A 17,538-nucleotide genomic window follows, 5' to 3' on the forward strand; every position below is an offset into this window, starting at 1 on the left:
AATCTCAGCCACACCTTACATTGTGAGAAAAGTGAGATGAAGCTGAGGTTAATAAAAATAATAATTATATGTGGTGTCAGGGCAGCAGACCTATTACCTGTTCAAGAGCACAATTGATGGAGATAATAGTCAATGGGTTGGTTGAATAGGAATGTGATAGAAATTCATTTAATACGGTATTCAAGTGTTCTTTTGGGTGTCCCGGACATTTACAGTGTTCGAAAAGAAGATGGGCATCTTGGGTGCATAGTGAGTTCAAATTGTCCAGCAGTCTACCAGCGGCTGAGAAGAAACAGATAACAAACCAGAACACCTTTGTGTTAGGCAGGTTACTCACAGCATTTTACCAGGTGGAAAAAGTCACAGCCAATCTTCCATCCATTTTTCATCTGAAAAAAGAGCCTTTGATGTTCACAAAATAGCTGCAAAGGTTTCACCCAATTGTTTAATGCATTTGAATCTGTAAAACCATAATGGTCGTAAAAAACTATTTTACAAGGTCGCAGCTGCTGGTATTCTGTGAGACTGGCAGTGTCTTATACAACCAACCATAGCAATGTATTGTTGTGCACATTGCAGAAAGTTAATCCTTATTTCATTTGTTTATCTTCTGAACTTGGGGGGAAATAGTGGATCAATAAGTGAAAAGGAAATAGGCTCATGGTCAGTATAGATTATTGGTAATTGATAATATTTACATGGCCAAAAAATAAATCAAAAGTATGCTCCTGTTATGGTTGACTCTAACACCACTTGGAGCAAATTTAAGGTATCTTTAGTCTCAAGTAGATGACTAGAGAAAGAAAGCAAAGGCAAGTCTGCCCAAACATTAGCATCGCCAATGGCACTTAACAATTAGCTTATTGAGCGGAGAGTCCTGTTACAGCATCTGCGGAAATGACTACAAACCGAGGGCTCGATTCACAAAGAGACTATGCTGTCGAGACTCCACACTTGTGGTGGAATCTCTGCAATGAGAAACTGCGTTGTGGCGGCTCCGCAACATCCACAGAGTCTCTTTGTGAACTTGTGTCCCCAGTGCATAAGCAAGGATTCTGCGGGCCAGCAGAATGTAGAAGAACCAACATGGTGAAAGCTAGCATTGCATCGAAATGGATTCACACATTTAATTGACTTTAAGTGACTGTTCTCTTGAGGACAATATGCACTGTGTGCACGTATGTTGTTCTTGTGGCTATATTGGGAACACCCGATATATTCACAAGAACTACATATGTACACACAGTGGAAGACCATCTCGCCTGATGGAGATCGAGCAGATGGGTCCCGTCAGTGAACGCCTCAACCTGTGATGTTCCCCTGAAAGGGTAGGCCTGATACTGGGTGGTAACTGGAAGGAACATCATAATTAAGAGAAGCTACATATTGGAGTACTTGGGGACACAGTGTGAAAGAATGTATTAAGTGTCTAAAGGATGGGGACTACTTCACTTGGCAGTCTCGAAATATAGATTGCTTTGAAAATTTGAGAACTCTGTCCTTTTCTGTAAGAAGGCCCTTCAACAGTCACATAATTGCACATGTGACAGAAGCCTTCTAAGAGGAAAAAAATCTACTCTGTGGTCATAAGCAGAAGACACTAAGCTGCATCAAGTCACAGCTATTTCACAATTACAGTCAAGCGACTTGAAGCCTAATTTAAATTTAGGCAGAAGAGCTGGTCGCTGTATGGCTGTGCGAAGAAGGCACTACCCCTGCTATGCCCGCCCTGGCCAGACTGAATAAGGTACTGGTGTCTGCTAGTCTGGCAGATTTTTTTCTGCAAAATAGCTCACATCTCCATTGCGGGATCCGCTTAGAGGGTGGGGATAATAAACCATGGCTGGAGTCTGCCATACCACGATGTCAGGAAAGACATGGCATCAGATATATTTTTTTCAAAGTCGCCTGCTCACCCAAAGTTAGGATTTGTATCAGATCAAAACATAAGCAATGTCCCCCACGTGTGTTATTTTATTCCAGTGTGTGGGTGATGTATCTGACTTATCTTGCTGAGCATCCCTGTGGTTGACATGGTGGATGCAACCAGAGGAGACACTGGTGAGAATGCTAGGAGGATCGTCCTAGATTGATTGTTTGTGGGTTTCTAAAGCGCTAGAATCGACTCTCGAAGGAGTATCTCTGCGCTGTAGACCACTGGGGAACCCGTCTTGGCTTTCCCTGTGAGATGGTCCCTACTGGGTATCTCCAAGGTGAAACCAGGCATCCCCGGGTCTGCAGCCTCTTACCAGTGAGCCACACCACTCCTTCGATTTCAACAACAATCCACTCCTGTCATATCCACAGTTAGAGTTTCCCCAATGGCTGGGGACGGTGGGCCCACTTGTGGAAAAATTGCACTCCCCATCCTCTAAATGAGATGGGGTAACCGAGAGGCGAGCAGTTGGGATATTTGCCAATGTTTGCTGGTTGGCCAGTAACTGCTCTCTAAATGAGGCGTTTAGTGTTCAAGTGAGAAGAGTGTTACAACTTCCCTTGCATCATGAAGAAGTGCACCAGTTGGAGTGGCTTGGAGTGAGTAGCTTTGTGGAGATTTCATTCTTTCATTGTAGAACTCAGTGATGCCATAGAATGACATCACTGGGAGATTCTGTAAAGACAGTCAGTTGTAGAAGCTGGAGGTCGCTGTACACATATGAAGATGTACTCTCATGAATAAAGCCTTTTGTTCATTAACCACTGCCTCTGTGGTTACTACATGCTTGAAAACACAATCATTATGTGTTGGGGCAATGAAAGGAGGAGCGCTCTTGATAGAGTTCCTGGAAATGCAGCTGATATGAAATGAATTGGATTTACTATGAAACTGGTGTGCATTGAGACATGCCCTTTGAACATGTGATGTTAAACTTTGTGACTTTCACCTATAAAATATACTCCAATAAAGCTCTGACTCCTCTACAGCCTGCGAGGTACATCTGCAGCGCACGTGGGCTGAGATGATCAAATCAGAACTCACTTGGCATTGACATCATTCCTTCCTCTGTATGGTCTCTTAGGGCGTTAAAAGAAAGATTTTGCCTATTGTTGGGGTGCATGGTAAACAGGCATTTTCCCCAGCCTTGAGAGCCTGACTGCATGCACCTCATATCCCAACTTTATTTTTGTCTCTGACGTAACATTACTCTATCAAATGCGCCGAGGTCTAGGCCTGCTCTTGACCATGAGAGGTCCCAGACTTGCCCTATAATCAAGAGGGACGCACCTAACATAACTTCATTTGTAACAGAAGACAACTATCCCTGTTATTGTGTTTTCATGGATACTTCTCACCCCAGAGAACAATGTTGGCTTCTCCTTGCTTACACAGTACCTTTGATCGTTAAAGACTATAGGCAGTGCCCACACCCTCTGGTGTTCAGCTGGGCAGTGAAGCTCCACATAACGTGTGCGTAACAGCCCATAGAGCACAAAAAGTAATGGCTTCCCTCTAGCCCATTCCATCACAAAACACACCCGTCAGTCAAACTAGGTGCACACTCCTAGTCGTAATGTTTAGAGCATTGGTCCTGGTGTAAGTCTCTCTGTGGATGTGTGTTTCTCCTCTAGCACTCTGGTTTTTCCTTTGGTTGGACTGTGGTCTGTGATCCGGCTTCTCCTAGCACTACATGACTTTTGTACCCTCAGTTCACAGGCACACACAGTTCTTTCTACACTGTGGAAGCACTTCAGAACTCGTGGAACTCAACCTTGTAGAGCCATGAAATTGTCCCCGATGCTGCGGTAGTCTTTCTGGTTAGTCCCACCACAGCTCCTTCACAACCCTTCTCCTGAGCAGCGCCCCCCACGTGCAAGGGGTGCTCAAATGTCCCTCCTGAGCAGTTAGCTCTCGTCATCAAAGCAGGGTTGAGGCAAGTTCTCCTGGCACTCGTGAACAAAGTTCCCAAGATTCTGGTTCTTAATCAGTGGTAAATACCACAATGCTGCAGCACAGTTTTTTGGTCGCCACTGGTGTGGGACTCAATAATCTGATGGAGAATCTTGGCACTCTGGCTGGAAATTCCTGTAACCTCATTATACCAAAGTTTCAGAAAGTAGTTGTATATTTCAACAGTCAACATGAGACTGTGTGGGTCAATTCTGACATGTTTCCTTATTCTACCCAAACTGGTCCAGCCAAAGTCTTTGATGTAAGGTTTCGAGCAGGAAGGAGGGGTGGAAGTGTCGAAGTCTCCTGCCATGAGAAACTCAAAACATGGGCACAAAAGAGTAGTAGGTTGCCCCAAGTAACTACCTTTTAACTTGTGAGGGATAGCCGTTATTATGCACAATGAAAGGCCGTGAGAGGAAAACTGCCTAAGATTCAATGGAGCTCTCTGTCTTCTCTCCTCCACACTCAAAAGTCTGTCCCACTACGGTGGAATCCCTTGAATATCCTGCTGTTCGCATCTGTTGTCTTTTTTTTTTCCAACCCTCCATCTTAGGTACCCCTTAGATGTAGCAATTGAGAATTGATTGAGTGTGATGATGGCTTCATGTGGCGAATGTGCTCCACACGTCTTTACACACAGGTAAGCATAGACATGGGGCATCCATGTCTCACATTGAATGGTGAAGGACCTGGTTACAGGGGACTGGCAGAACAATTTAAAAAGGTCAGAGGTCAAGTGACTCCCTGGCAGAGACAGGTAAAAAGAGCTGGTGTACCACTACTACCTTATTGCTGCCACCATTGTCAATCCTTTACAGCCCAATAAGCTGATAGTAGTCACTCTCAGTAAAGAGTGTGCACACAGTGTGTCCCTCCAGACCACTTAATCCTGCTATGGGTCTCAATCCATGTTACAAAAAAGGCCTACAGCACCCATGCTAGATTGTCAAGTCTTCTGGGCGGTGGTCAAAATGTACAGAACTTGCTCTGATGAACTCGAGGCAGGGGCGCAAGCCCTCCTGTGACAAACAGGATACCTTTCCCTACCCCAACATAACTTAATATGCGTGTTTGTAAGTTGCATGTTCACTCCGTGGGTCATCGTGGAGGCTGACTCCATGTAGATCCATGCATTCTCCATGAGCCAGCTTGTACCTCCAGATTGTAACATCTTAAGGTAGTGTGTGCCTAGGTTCTGTTTCCTGCATATGGCACAATTGAATCGTCTATGAATTTGTGACTGGATCATCCGTGCAATAGAGAAGCATTGTACATCGATAGCTAAGACTGGGAAGAAAATGAGCTCTTGATGCACACTGCTGAATCACCACCCCATCTATGAGATTTGCCTACAAGTCTAATTGAAGTCCGGCTGTCTGAGGTTGTTGGCACAAAAGCACTGGCATTGGTTTGACTGATGCGACACTGAACTTTTACATGGTAAAGTTTGTGTCTGCTGCCCTGCAGCGTTTTATCTGGGATACTGGAGACCTTCAAAATCTGGATTTGTGCTGAAATGCATGAATGAACCTTCTTTGCCTCCCTCTACCACCACGCCTGTCCCAGACATTTTCTTGCTGTAGTCACAGATGTTCTTGTGTTTGTTGGCAGATGACAGTAACCTGTTGCTTCTCAATGGCTAACCACTGATAACTGGATTGAACCAGATTTAGACTGAGCTCCTGGCTGGATTCATTTAGATTCGTACTTTTCCTGAGAGACCAGATCCAAACCCCATAGAACAGTGGGCTGGAAACGAGGTTTATCGTATCCTTTACGACAAGGCAGGCGATTACCTCTTGGATCATCCGTAGCTGGTGGAGACCACCTGTTTGGAATGATTACGTATTAAATGCTGCTGCAGCTGTCTGGTTTCACGGCAACCACCATATGTTCCACCAACCTAACACCCTCTGCACTAATCACAACAGCTTATAAATGTGAGATGACAGATGTATTTCAGATCCCAGAGTCAAATTCAAGTTACACCCTCAAAACTTGCTCTTGAAATGGAGTCTTCCTGCAGTATCGTGACCTCTTGTTTTATGTCGCATGGATCCGAATAGGCACCGGCATCGGTGCTGAATGCTGATTGTTAGGGTGACAATTATAACAAGGCGGAACACGTTAGATGTAGTCCTAATGATACATTTACAAATCGGTGAGCACGGAACAACCAAATGGAGTTTCTTTTGTAAAATACTAGGGAGCATTGAGGTACATGTATTCCTGGTAGGTACATATAATGGTCCCTAGAGGGCATATCAATAAGACGGTGAAGAATTCTGATTGCAGATATTTGACTGGGTTTGTGTACAAGATCGATGGCATGACCTCTAGATACATTTACGAAAGATGGAAACATTAAGTGCTATGAAAGAGTTAAATCAAGGGAATTGTTTGGGTGAGTGTATTCAATATAATAATGGCCATACATTTAATTACAGCTGAACGGATGAGTTTTGAATGACAGAACATTGACAAATAGAAGGGTAGTCTAAATCGCATTATGGCTTTTTGGGATCTGGGTGGTCTGGCTAGAAACAGTACGAGGGGGTTGCTAGAAAGAGTGCAACAGATATGGAAGGGTGAACGAGGTTGGACCGTTTCCATGCCAGGGTAGAGTGGGTACAAATTGGTCTGTGATGCACGTCATAAGAAATACAATGCAATGCTTCGATGTCAGACGGGGAGGAAAAATTACTCTTTCTTACTGATTTCCGGGTACGAGAGGCAGGGATAGAGGAAACAGTCCTGCTTAGTAAAGCTCAGATGGCACATGGAGCCATCCCTCCCATTGAGGTGGCAGGCACCCAGAAGAGTGCACGGGCAGAAAGACTGTTCTGCTTGATAAGGACCAGGTGCAAATGTTGTGTAGTTATTATTTTATTTGGGGGTTTGTTTATAGATTGGAACTGACCCCAAAGGGTAGCACCTATTAAGATAGATATAAGTTTTTTAATGAAGGATTACTGGATGTTCGTAAGGCGGTTTTCATTGTTGTGCGGATACAGGAGAACAATACGTGAAAACTAAGAAGGGGGGGCTAGTGCGAGCGTTGGAGGTGGATAGATCGAGAGCTGGTACGTGTAAGAAATAACGGGACATATTAGCAACAACCGGCGATAATTATCGCTCAGCGCACTTAGCGCTAGGATAATTATCGCCGGCTATCACTTGTTTTTATCGCGGAGATAGCGAGCTATCAGCGACGCTAATCTCCAGAGCGATAAAAACAACCGAGTTAGCTGCCAAATGTGCAATTATCGCTGGGAATCCAGCGATAATCGCACAACGTTTGGCGCTACGTTTCTGATAGGGAAGGGCATACTTAACTATGATATCCACCTTCCATTGGATATCATGGCTTAGTCAAACTAAAAGCAGGCGTATGGAAAGTAGCGATAACCGCGGTTAACGCTACTTTTCTTAACGCTATGCTTGTTAGCGTGCCCATTGATAATTGGAGAAATATCGCTTAGTGACATTTCTCCAGTTATTTCGGGAAAGGAACGCCCACTTTGCATCTCATTAGAGAAGCAAAGGAAGGCGTAAGGAAAAAGGGTGCTAACATGCGATTATGCATGTCAGCACCCTCTTGGTGATTGGACGAAAACATTATCTCCGCTTCTCTGGCTTTTAAAGCCAAAAAAGCAGAGTAAGGCCCTTGATGATATGCCCCATAAAGAGGAAGTGAGTTTTAAGTCACTAATGAAGTGTTTTATGAAGGGGTGGTATTAATGGCAGGACATATTCATTTATGAGCTGCAGAATGTAAGATAGAGGAGGCTTGTTTCCTGTTTTTTTCATTTTGAGCTTTTGGATCTCTTGCTTCAAAAAGCAGTGGAAGAGCGGAAAGGATTCGTCTATACAATATCTAGTGGCTTTGCCAATGTTTTTTTTGCTTGTTGCAGAGCAACACAAGCTGCTGAGCAATATGGTTTAACCCCTTAGCTGCGGCGGCTATTCTGCCGCAGTGCTAAGGGGGAGGGGGGCCGCGCGGCGCTCCCTTACTCGTGACGGAACCGCTCCGTCACGAGCCTCGGGTGGGCTGTGCTTGTGACGGAACGGTTCCGTCACGGCCCCGCCCGCCTAATAGAACGCTCAGCGCAGGCGCGGAATTGGTGCCGGGCAGGATCGGCGAGCGGGCCGTGACGGAACCCTTCCATCACCAGCACAGCCCACCCGAGGCTTGTGACGGAACGGTTCCGTCACGAGCACGCAACGGGTTAAAGTAAAAACAAAGAGCACAATGACGTGGCCAGCTTTGACTGCATCATAAGGGTGCTTTTTTGCCCGTAAGCCATGTTGCACAGCTGTCCTTGCAACATGTAAAAAACACAGTGGGGAGTGGGGCCATAACACATGCAGGAGCAGGGCAGGGGTGTGTGAAAAACAATGGGGGGTGGGAGGAAAACGGGTGGGATGAAGGAGAGTTCCTTTTGGTCAGGCACTAGATAAGAGTGGATGTCCAAAAGTAACAAAAGAGTGCCTGCAGCCAGTGGAAGGACACTGGCCACAAGAAGCTGTACTTGGCCCATGCTCGACAGCATGGACACACAGAGAAGCCCCGGGAGGAAGCTGAGGCAAGTTAGAGGTGCTGACCAATGGTAAGTAAAAAAATGGGAGTACCGTGAGAGCCTACCAATGGTAAGGAGTGGGAAGTAGCATGCGACCTCTAAGCCCCTTTTAAGATTATTTTTATTTTGTTTAAAAACTTTTTATTCTTTTTCATTGTGTCAAAAAAATGAGTCAGTCGTACATAATAAACCCTCATAGCACCACATTACAGCAGTACACAGTTCTGCAAATAGCACGATTACATTGTTCTGCCAATTGTCCGCAGTTGTTCTCAAGCCCTGTCCCACCATCCACCACTTCAAGATAATTTTTTTTAATTAAAGAAACAATAGCTTTCGCAGGCAGGCAATCCATGCCAGAGGAGAAACCTTAATAGGCAGAAGTGCTGCTTGTGTAAAGTCTACGGAAGGTATGGGCTTGGTAGTGAGAAAGCCGAAGTTGGGCGACTCGAAGGCCTTGTAAATTTCCCAAATTGTGTTGAATTTGATGCAGACTGACGGTGGTAGCCAATAAAGATTTTTCAAGAATAAGATGGGCAGTGGTATGTAGGACGGGTTTGAACGTGTCCGAGGAGCTTGTCCACAAGGTATTGCCACTGTCAGTGTGCAGCAAAAAGAGGCTCTGAAAGGTGGATTGGAAGATGCTTGGAGGCATGAAGCACTTGATTCTGCATTGAAATCTTAGTTGAAGCTGCAATGTTTGCTCTCTCATTGAACGTTCAAGGTGTCATGGGATGGGTGAGTGTCCATAATCCGCAGGTACATTGGTCTTGTGGCAGACCGCAGGCTTCACCCATAAACCGTTTGTGCTGTGGGTTTGTGAGGATGGCAGGTTCTCATACACAACACGTGTCCCTAGAGTACACGACTCTATTCAGATCTATAATCTCACCCCGGTTAATCATTGACAGGCTCCGCTCCACCGCAAAGTTAGCAAAGAGCAAAGCAAACACTGCATACATGGCATTTATTTATGAAGTATCTGTTTGGAACACTATTAAAACATTCTCCTCCAGCTTTATTAGCTTGTCAAATGTTCTATTAAAACCAACATTTGTGGCTGAGCACCTCCCAGGGTACAGGGAAAGCAAACAGAGCTCGGAGCGGCTGGAGAGGGCCAGAGTGGATTATATTTTACTTTTGCTTTCTACCAAAGATTCTTCTTTATGTTGAAGCCAATTAAAGAGGCCCCTGTGTGTGCTCTTAGCGCAGCACAAAGGAAGTCTGTTTGAGCAGGGCGCGCAAGTCTTAAGCAAGCTTTGTTGACATTGCATTCTCTTTACGCGCGGGCGTAGAAAGAAGTCTGGCACTGTAAAAAGTAAATGGCGCAATGGCGTCTGTCTCCCGCCTTCCAGTTCAAACAGGAACGTACCACGCAGGGCCCTTTGACGTCGTCTCCAAAACGTCACCCGCCACGCGCGCCAAAGGCCAGAACGTCTTCCGCAACGCGCGCCAAAGGCCAGAACGTCATCCGCAACGCACGCCAAAAGCCCACGCGGCTACGCATCAGGATGAGCGCCCTCTAGAGGGAGACGATGAACTCTCTCTCCATTAGAAAGCATGGCAGAGGTGATGTCCTTCACCAACACTGTCAAGGAAGAGGTAGATACAACATGACACGAGCATTCCAACATTTTCAAACTGAAAAGTTGAAGATTTTGAGAAAAAAAAATCGTGTCAATGTATTTTCCCCACTGACATTTATTAATTGCAGTAGAGGCAATTTTAGGTAGGAGACACCTAAAAGAAAGCTATCTTTTGCTTTAAAAATCGGGGGGTCTCCCGCCTGACTCTGGTCTGTTGGCATGTGTGCAAAAGGTTAGTCGGAAGTCTGTAGCCTTCACACGCCGAGTGGAGAGGAAATTTGCGTCATTGATAGGTATATCAAATGGAGAGGAAATCTAATCTACATCATTGATAGGAGAGTCACAAAGGGGATGCATATCAGAGGTAGGTCTACTGGAGAGGAAGCCTACATCATTAACAGCCAGCTGGAAAGAAAATCTACACCACAGATCCACACTAGAGTGACCGCCTCCCTCCAGGTCAATATGGGCACTGTTTCCTGTTTTGGACTTTCATGTGGTAACGTAATGCATTCTGGGTAATGTAGCCAATTTTAGCTTCCATTCACCTAATTCCACAAGTATACCTGAAAGGAATGATTTGCAAGTGAAAAGTTCAGGAATGGGGGCAATGTCATTGACGACCTGGGTCCCTATTATACAAAGGGTGCGCTTTCCCTGTTTACGCCTGGTGCACCTTAAAACAGGTGCGCCGGATGCAAACAGGGAAAGTGTGCCCTATTACATGCGCATTCAGGTGAAAAACGGAGCAAATGCCTTGAAGCCCCTCTGTCTTTTACTGTGCAGGCGGCACCCACCTGCACTTTAAAAGGGGAATAGTGATCCCCTTGCAAGCGAGTGACTCCACACGCCTGCAAGAAGATGTCTGAAGGGTCCATGGGACACCCTTTCCCCCCCTCCAGATGCAATCAGGGGGCGCACTGATAGTGCACCACCTTTTAGGTGTCACACTATCAGTGCGCCTCCTTACTGCTTCTTTGCCTCTGTGTCGGCGCCTGTAATACAGTGCAAATGCAGAGGCAAAGGGGTTCCCTCATTTCCATGGGCCACAGCCCCCAGGCAAATGAGGGAACACCCTTTTAAGATAGCGCTGGTGCTTTATGTGCGCCAGCGCTATCTGTATTATAGTAGGGGTCACACAAGCATCTGCGGCCCCTCCTGTAATAACAAAGTGCCCCAGGGCCGCACAAAGTGGGGAAAACTCTTGTTTCGGCCCCTTGGGCACTTCCATAATGAGCCCTTGGAGTGATGTTCTCATCCTGATACACATCAGCCAGTGAGGAAAGCTACACCATAATTACACAATAACGAAGAGTACATTTACACAATAGATAAACCCGCAGGAGTGGAAACTGTATCACTGATCCACCAGCTGCAGAGGAAATCTACACCATAGGCAGAGAACAGCTCGGGGGAAATCCATGCGATCAATATCAGTAGCCAGACAGTAAATCTATACCATATACACACCCTAACCAGAGTGCATTTACACCGTAGATGCACGTGTGGGAGAGGATCTCTGCACCAGTGATACATCAGCTGCAGAGGAAATCAACTCTATAGACACACCAGCTGGAGAGAACATCTACGCCATCAATTTCAGCAGCCAGACAGTAAATCTACCCCATAGATTCACCATACACACCTATGCTCCAACGTATGGGCTTTCCACCAGAATTCACTCAATGGATTGAGGTTCTATGCACAACTCGAACGCACTAGACCCTGGCAGAATGGGCTGCTTACAACGTCGTTCCCAATCCTTAGGGCACACAGCAGGGATGTCTATTATCCCCCATACTGTTTATTAGGCACTTAAGCTGCTAGCAGCCAAGTTGAACCAACACCATACACAACATGCGCTTCGCGACACTTTGCAACACCTACTAGTATCATTACATGGAGATTATATCACATTTTACCTCTGCAACCCCAGCGAAAGTCTAAACTCAATACTGAGAGAAATTACCATATTTGGTCATTCCTCTGGCATCACTATTAACTGGGATATATCAGTTAATTATTCCAGTAACCTTAAATACCACCAAATTTACCCTTGACTTCCTGTTAGAGTGGAATGAGGGTCCATTGCACTATTTGGGTATTATAAGTCGTGACATGATATTGTCATCAGAAAACTATGGGAGAGCGATCTCCTAACTTAAAGACAAAATAAACAGATGGATTATGCTCCGCCTACCCATGGCAGGTAGAATTCCAATTGCGAAAAGGGTTATCCTCCCACGTTTCTTGTACCTGTTCCTGAATATCAGCATTCCATTAACCAAGTCCTTTTTACGACCACTACGATCACTGCTAGTCTAATTATCCTGGGACGTGAACAGCCTCGACTTCATTGGGAGATGCTGACCCGATCGTATGCGCAGTGCGAATTTGCAGCCCCTGACCATTGGAATCCACTATTTTTGTGCACTGGCGCACTACACTCGTTATTGGTACCATCCCCAACCCTACCGGCCACATCTCATTGTAGAAATTGACAATGCCTCCCTTACCTCACTCACCACAATACTATGTAAGCAAACACACGTACGACGCTCCAAAATACTCCCCTCCCATTGCACTAAATGGGCCCGGGATGGCCTGAGATGCATATCAGGATTAGAACTGCTATATGGCCCCTCATCCTCTTGATGGACCACCCTAAGATGCTGCTAACAAACATACCAAAAGCACAGGTAAAGATGCTGGCATGGGGTATTACCAAATGAGGTGACATATCACAATAGGGAGTTCTTAGACACTAGCGTAGTCACGACTAGGCCTTGTTGCACGCCGTTAGATCGATTTCTTTATTACCAACTGAAAGCCACATTTAGGGAGCTCACCCCATCCGTTCTGCAAGAGCCACCACCTTTAAAGTCTTTGTACCTGTTGATCACCATAAATTCTCCCAAACGTCTGATCACTACACTGTATAACGCTACACAGGCAGAAGCACTCTGTCTGTTGCTGTGAGCACGACTCAGCTGGGAATAGGATCACAAGGCTTCAATAATGGATAGGGAGTGGGATTTCTGTTGTGCACATACGACTGCCCTCTCAGTTAATGCACTTTTGTTACCTTCACAGATTGTATCACATGCCTCATACACTATGGAAGCATGCTTTGCGGCCCACCTCTAATTGTCTAAAATGTGGCACTCCAGCCGCTACTTTCCATCAATTGGCCTAGGACTATCCAAATATCCAATGCTTTTGGTCCCAGATTATACATACCCTGTCAGATATAGTGGGAGAGCCACAGACATTGCAACCTAAGCGTGCTCTACTGAGTTGGGTACACGAGATCTCAAAATTAGTCGGTAGGCTAGTTGTGATTTTGCTACTACTGTCCAGGTGGCACAACACTGGGGCAGGGTAGAGGCACCCACTCTCACTGCTTGGATATCCGGCCTCATGTACTGTAATGAGCAGCTAGGAACCTATGCTGAGCTCCAGCCCAGACGCTCTCGTCTCAAAGCGATATGGGAGTACTTTTGTACATATTTATCGAACTGCGCTGATAATGACTTGCCTTCCAACACATCTTCTGCAGATTCATTGCTGGGATCCTTGCAAGGTGCAATACCATCATGCCGGAAATGCAGCTTGGAGTGGACTACCATTCCATATGTAGTAAACCGGAGCGAGCCATGACGTTACACAATGAGCTTACTGGACTAGCTGCTATATTGGGTATTTACTGTGTACATTCCTTTTACATTAATGTCACGTATTATCACATCTGGAAAGTCATTGTTTATTTGATTGCATTCACAAAACTTAAAATAATACATCTTTTAAAAAAAGATACACCCTAGCCAAAGAGTACATCTAAGCTGTAGATACAACTGTGTGAGGGCCTCTGCACCATTGATCCACCAGCTGCAGAGGAAATCTACTCTCTAGACACACACCAGCTGGAAATCTATGCCATTAATCTTGGCAGCCAGACAGTGAATCTACACAATAGATGCACCCGAGCCAAAGAGTACATTTACGCCATCGTTTCCCCTTTTGGAGAGGATCTCTGCAACATTGATGAAACCAGTTTCAGAAGAAATCTACACTATAGAAACATCAGCTGGAAATCTATGCCAATAATCCCAACAGCTAGACAGTAAATCTAGGTACACCAGTAGCAGGAAAAGCTGTACTATAGATACACACCAGCTGGAGTGGAAATTTACACAATAGATACCAACTGGAGAGGAATTCTACATTTTAAATACACAAGCCAAAGGACAAATCTACACCATAGACACACCTGCTGGAGAGGAAATTTACTACACCTTTGATAGCAACTGTGATGAAATCTGCACACTAATACACAAGCTGCAAATGAATTCTACATCATAGATACATTAGTCGGAAAGTAAATCTACACAATGGAAATGCGAAAGCTTGAGAGTAAATCTAAACAATAGATATGTCTGTTGGATGACATGACTAGGCCAAGAGGACTTTTTGGATATACTGCCAATCAACTCTGTCCAACTCCTTCACTGCATCAAGCAAGAGAAGGGCTATCAAGTTCTATTTTTAGTGGCTATATCAATAGATTCCTGGTGAACCTTGTGTTATTATAAGCATGACTCCCTCAAACAAATCCCAGCTTGAAAGGGAAATTCAATTCCTCTAAACCCGATTGAACCTTGTGACCAACATCCTCGTGAATATCTTGACATCATTATTGAGAAGAGCTGTCAGGTGGTAAGATTCACAGCTTAAGGGATCCTTCCAGAAAACCATGGTCAAGTCATGGCGTTTGTGATCCTTCAGGACTCTCCCATTAAGTTAACAAACTTAGATAAAGGTTCTACTAAAATTAGCTGAAATACTTTGTAGAATGACATGGGAAAAGTCGCCTGGGCCTGGAGCTTAATTACATGCCATCCCCTGTATTGGCCAGTTAAACCTTTAGTGATTTGAAGGGCATTTCCAATTCCTGAAGGTTTTCATTCTCAAGCTCTGGTGGAATATATTGTAGACGATATCTGTTTAGAGCACGTGGCATACGTTTTTGTCTTGTGTGTGTCTGTTTAGAATTCTGTAAACCTCTTCACAATTTCTGGACTATATTTAGCATTTTCTTGCCAGTCTCTTCAATTATGAGTTTCTCCAGTTCGCTCCAGGCTTTGCATAGGGATCGGAACAGGTGAGGTTGAAGGTCCACATTTTGTTGTCGGTCAAGAGCTCTTGTTTCTTCTCTTTCGCTAATCTCTGCAAAATGGCTGTACGTGAGATCAACTCACCCCTCAGAACTGCCTTAGCTGCATCCCATACTATGTCAAGTTAAAGGTCCCTTATATCACCCTTAAAGAAATAATGGTGGATGGCATCAGCAGGCGTCTCTCCAAGTGAAATGTCTCTGAGACCATTTCATTCAAGCTCCATGTTTTCGTGGTTGAAAGTTCAGGTACCAAAAGGCCCAAACATAGAACTACAAGGGAGTGGTCTTACAGAGTACAGACCTTGAGTGCTTTAATTAACGCAGTTAACAACATTTATGATGTCTGCCTATTGGTCAGAACAAAATCTATACTAAAGTGGATTTTATGTAGTCAGGAGTAAAAGGTAAAGTCCTTCTTAGGGGCATGCTGTAGTCACCAGGCCTCCAAGAGTTCATAGTATTCAATACCTTTGGTTACTGCTTTTAGAGTTTTATAAGTGCCCTGTCTTGGGATTGAGCTGTCTAGATGTTTATCATTGAAATCTCCTCCTACTATTAACAAACCCAGTGAGAAAGCCTCGATGCGTGGAGATAGCTATGTTTAGAAAGTATTTCTGTCATTGGGGTCATAAATTGCAAAGATAATGATTTTTTTATCCTGTTTAATACCTTGAAAGGCAATCATTCTATCTGCAGGCGCTCATAAAAGGTGAAATAACATGTCTCTTCTCTGTAGTATTGCAGTGTAGTGTTACTACCAGCCACTAACTATTGTTACCAACTGCACCTTGAACATGATGGACCAGCATCTGGACCACACAGTTGAGTGACCGCTGTTCGGGGCCCCGCAGGGCACCACCGTTATGGGGGATCAACTCTATGCTGACGTCAAATAGATGGGGACTTATCAGAAGTAGAGGCAAGGACCCGTGAATCAAGGCAAGGACTCCAATATGTCATGATGCGCCTATGTAAGTTAAAGCAACACCATCAGTACAGTTGTGGGTCAGTGATGTTCATATGACTTTAATAGGGGTAAAGGTTCGGTCATCCTCTGAGGCAGCCAGATGCACCTTGTGTCGCGTGTCTGCCTTCAAGCTTCTCTTCAGGCTTTGGGGGCTAGGGGTTCCACCCATGGCTGTTGACTACATTGATGATCTAGTCCTCTGTCAGCACTGCCCTCAGTCATTGATTGACCATAAATTCCCTGATTCTCTCAAGCGTCTTCTTCTGGAGAGTTTGACTGGGTACCCCCACTGACAGAGGATCGATGTTTTGCGAGGACAGATACTGAGAGTGGACACACACCTCTAAATGAGAAGTAGCCTAGCTTCCTTAATTCCAACATGGTGCATTTCTCCAGCTTGTAAAAGTGCACTCCGGTCAACACATCAGGTGCTAGCTTTTGAGCAGTTTGGTAGACAGAGTAAACTCGATGTACAGTCAAGTAGTAGGTCCAGAGACTCATCATGGAACTGAATGTGTTGGAATTGACATTTTGTTCAATCTTTGCGCTGTTGTGTTCCGGATTGACACCCCTGATCGTAATGTTTCCCTGAGACCTGTTTTCTAGATTTTCAGGTATGTCAAGGATCAGGGTGTGTTTTAAAAAATTTTTTTTTAGAGTTTTATATAGCGCGAACTAAACCCGAAGATATCAGGTATCAGAGCGCTTTACATGAGTACCAGTTTCGTTACAGATGGACACATTCATTTTTGTAAGGCACGGGGCAATTAAGTGATTTGCTCAGAATCACAGGATGTTGAGCGTCGATGCCGATACTTGAACCCGATTCCCCAGTGTTAGAAACAGGGTAGCATGGTGCGGAGCGGGTAGGCTAAACTCCGGAGGATTGTGTAAAGCATCTGCGCAGCATGTATTATTTCCAGTTCAAACACAAAACACACATATTTATTGTGTTTCGTTGTAAACCACCAATTTCATGTTAGAAAAAAAACTTGGGGGAAGGTAAAAAGTTCCGGGATGAGCCTGCAAGCAGGGCCAAGGCCAACACGACCCCCTCCCAGCCAAAAGCCAGGGTAGACCAATCAATGTCTTCATGGGCTTCCCTGCTTGGGGTGACAGAACATGGACACACGCCCGCAACTGCAGGGGCACCCGCAGGTTCTCCGCCACTCTGGACCCAGGTGGTTCCCTCTTTCAACACTCCCTGGACCAACTAAGCCACCCCACTGGTACTCTATTCGGTTGCGGCCTGGACCCGGCCCTTAGCCATTCAGATGTCTCTGGCCCTTGCTGTCTCACAGAGCGGGGGGCAGTAGCCCCAGGCACGTAGTACCTGT

General features: G+C 45.2%; 1 long non-coding RNA gene across 1 annotated transcript in view; it reads left to right on the forward strand.

The window, feature by feature from the left end:
• Positions 1-9,966: 9,966 nt before the first annotated feature.
• LOC144785052 (uncharacterized) overlaps positions 9,967-17,538 on the forward strand; it is a 28,144-nt gene continuing 20,572 nt past the window's right edge. The window contains exons 1-2 of the long non-coding RNA XR_013601746.1: positions 9,967-10,074; positions 15,971-16,205. This is a non-coding gene — a long non-coding RNA (uncharacterized LOC144785052). The remainder of the gene's footprint in view (positions 10,075-15,970; positions 16,206-17,538) is intronic.

The sequence above is a fragment of the Lissotriton helveticus genome, chromosome 10 (genome assembly GCF_964261635.1).
Source record: "Lissotriton helveticus chromosome 10, aLisHel1.1, whole genome shotgun sequence".
Classification (NCBI taxonomy): domain Eukaryota; kingdom Metazoa; phylum Chordata; class Amphibia; order Caudata; family Salamandridae; genus Lissotriton; species Lissotriton helveticus.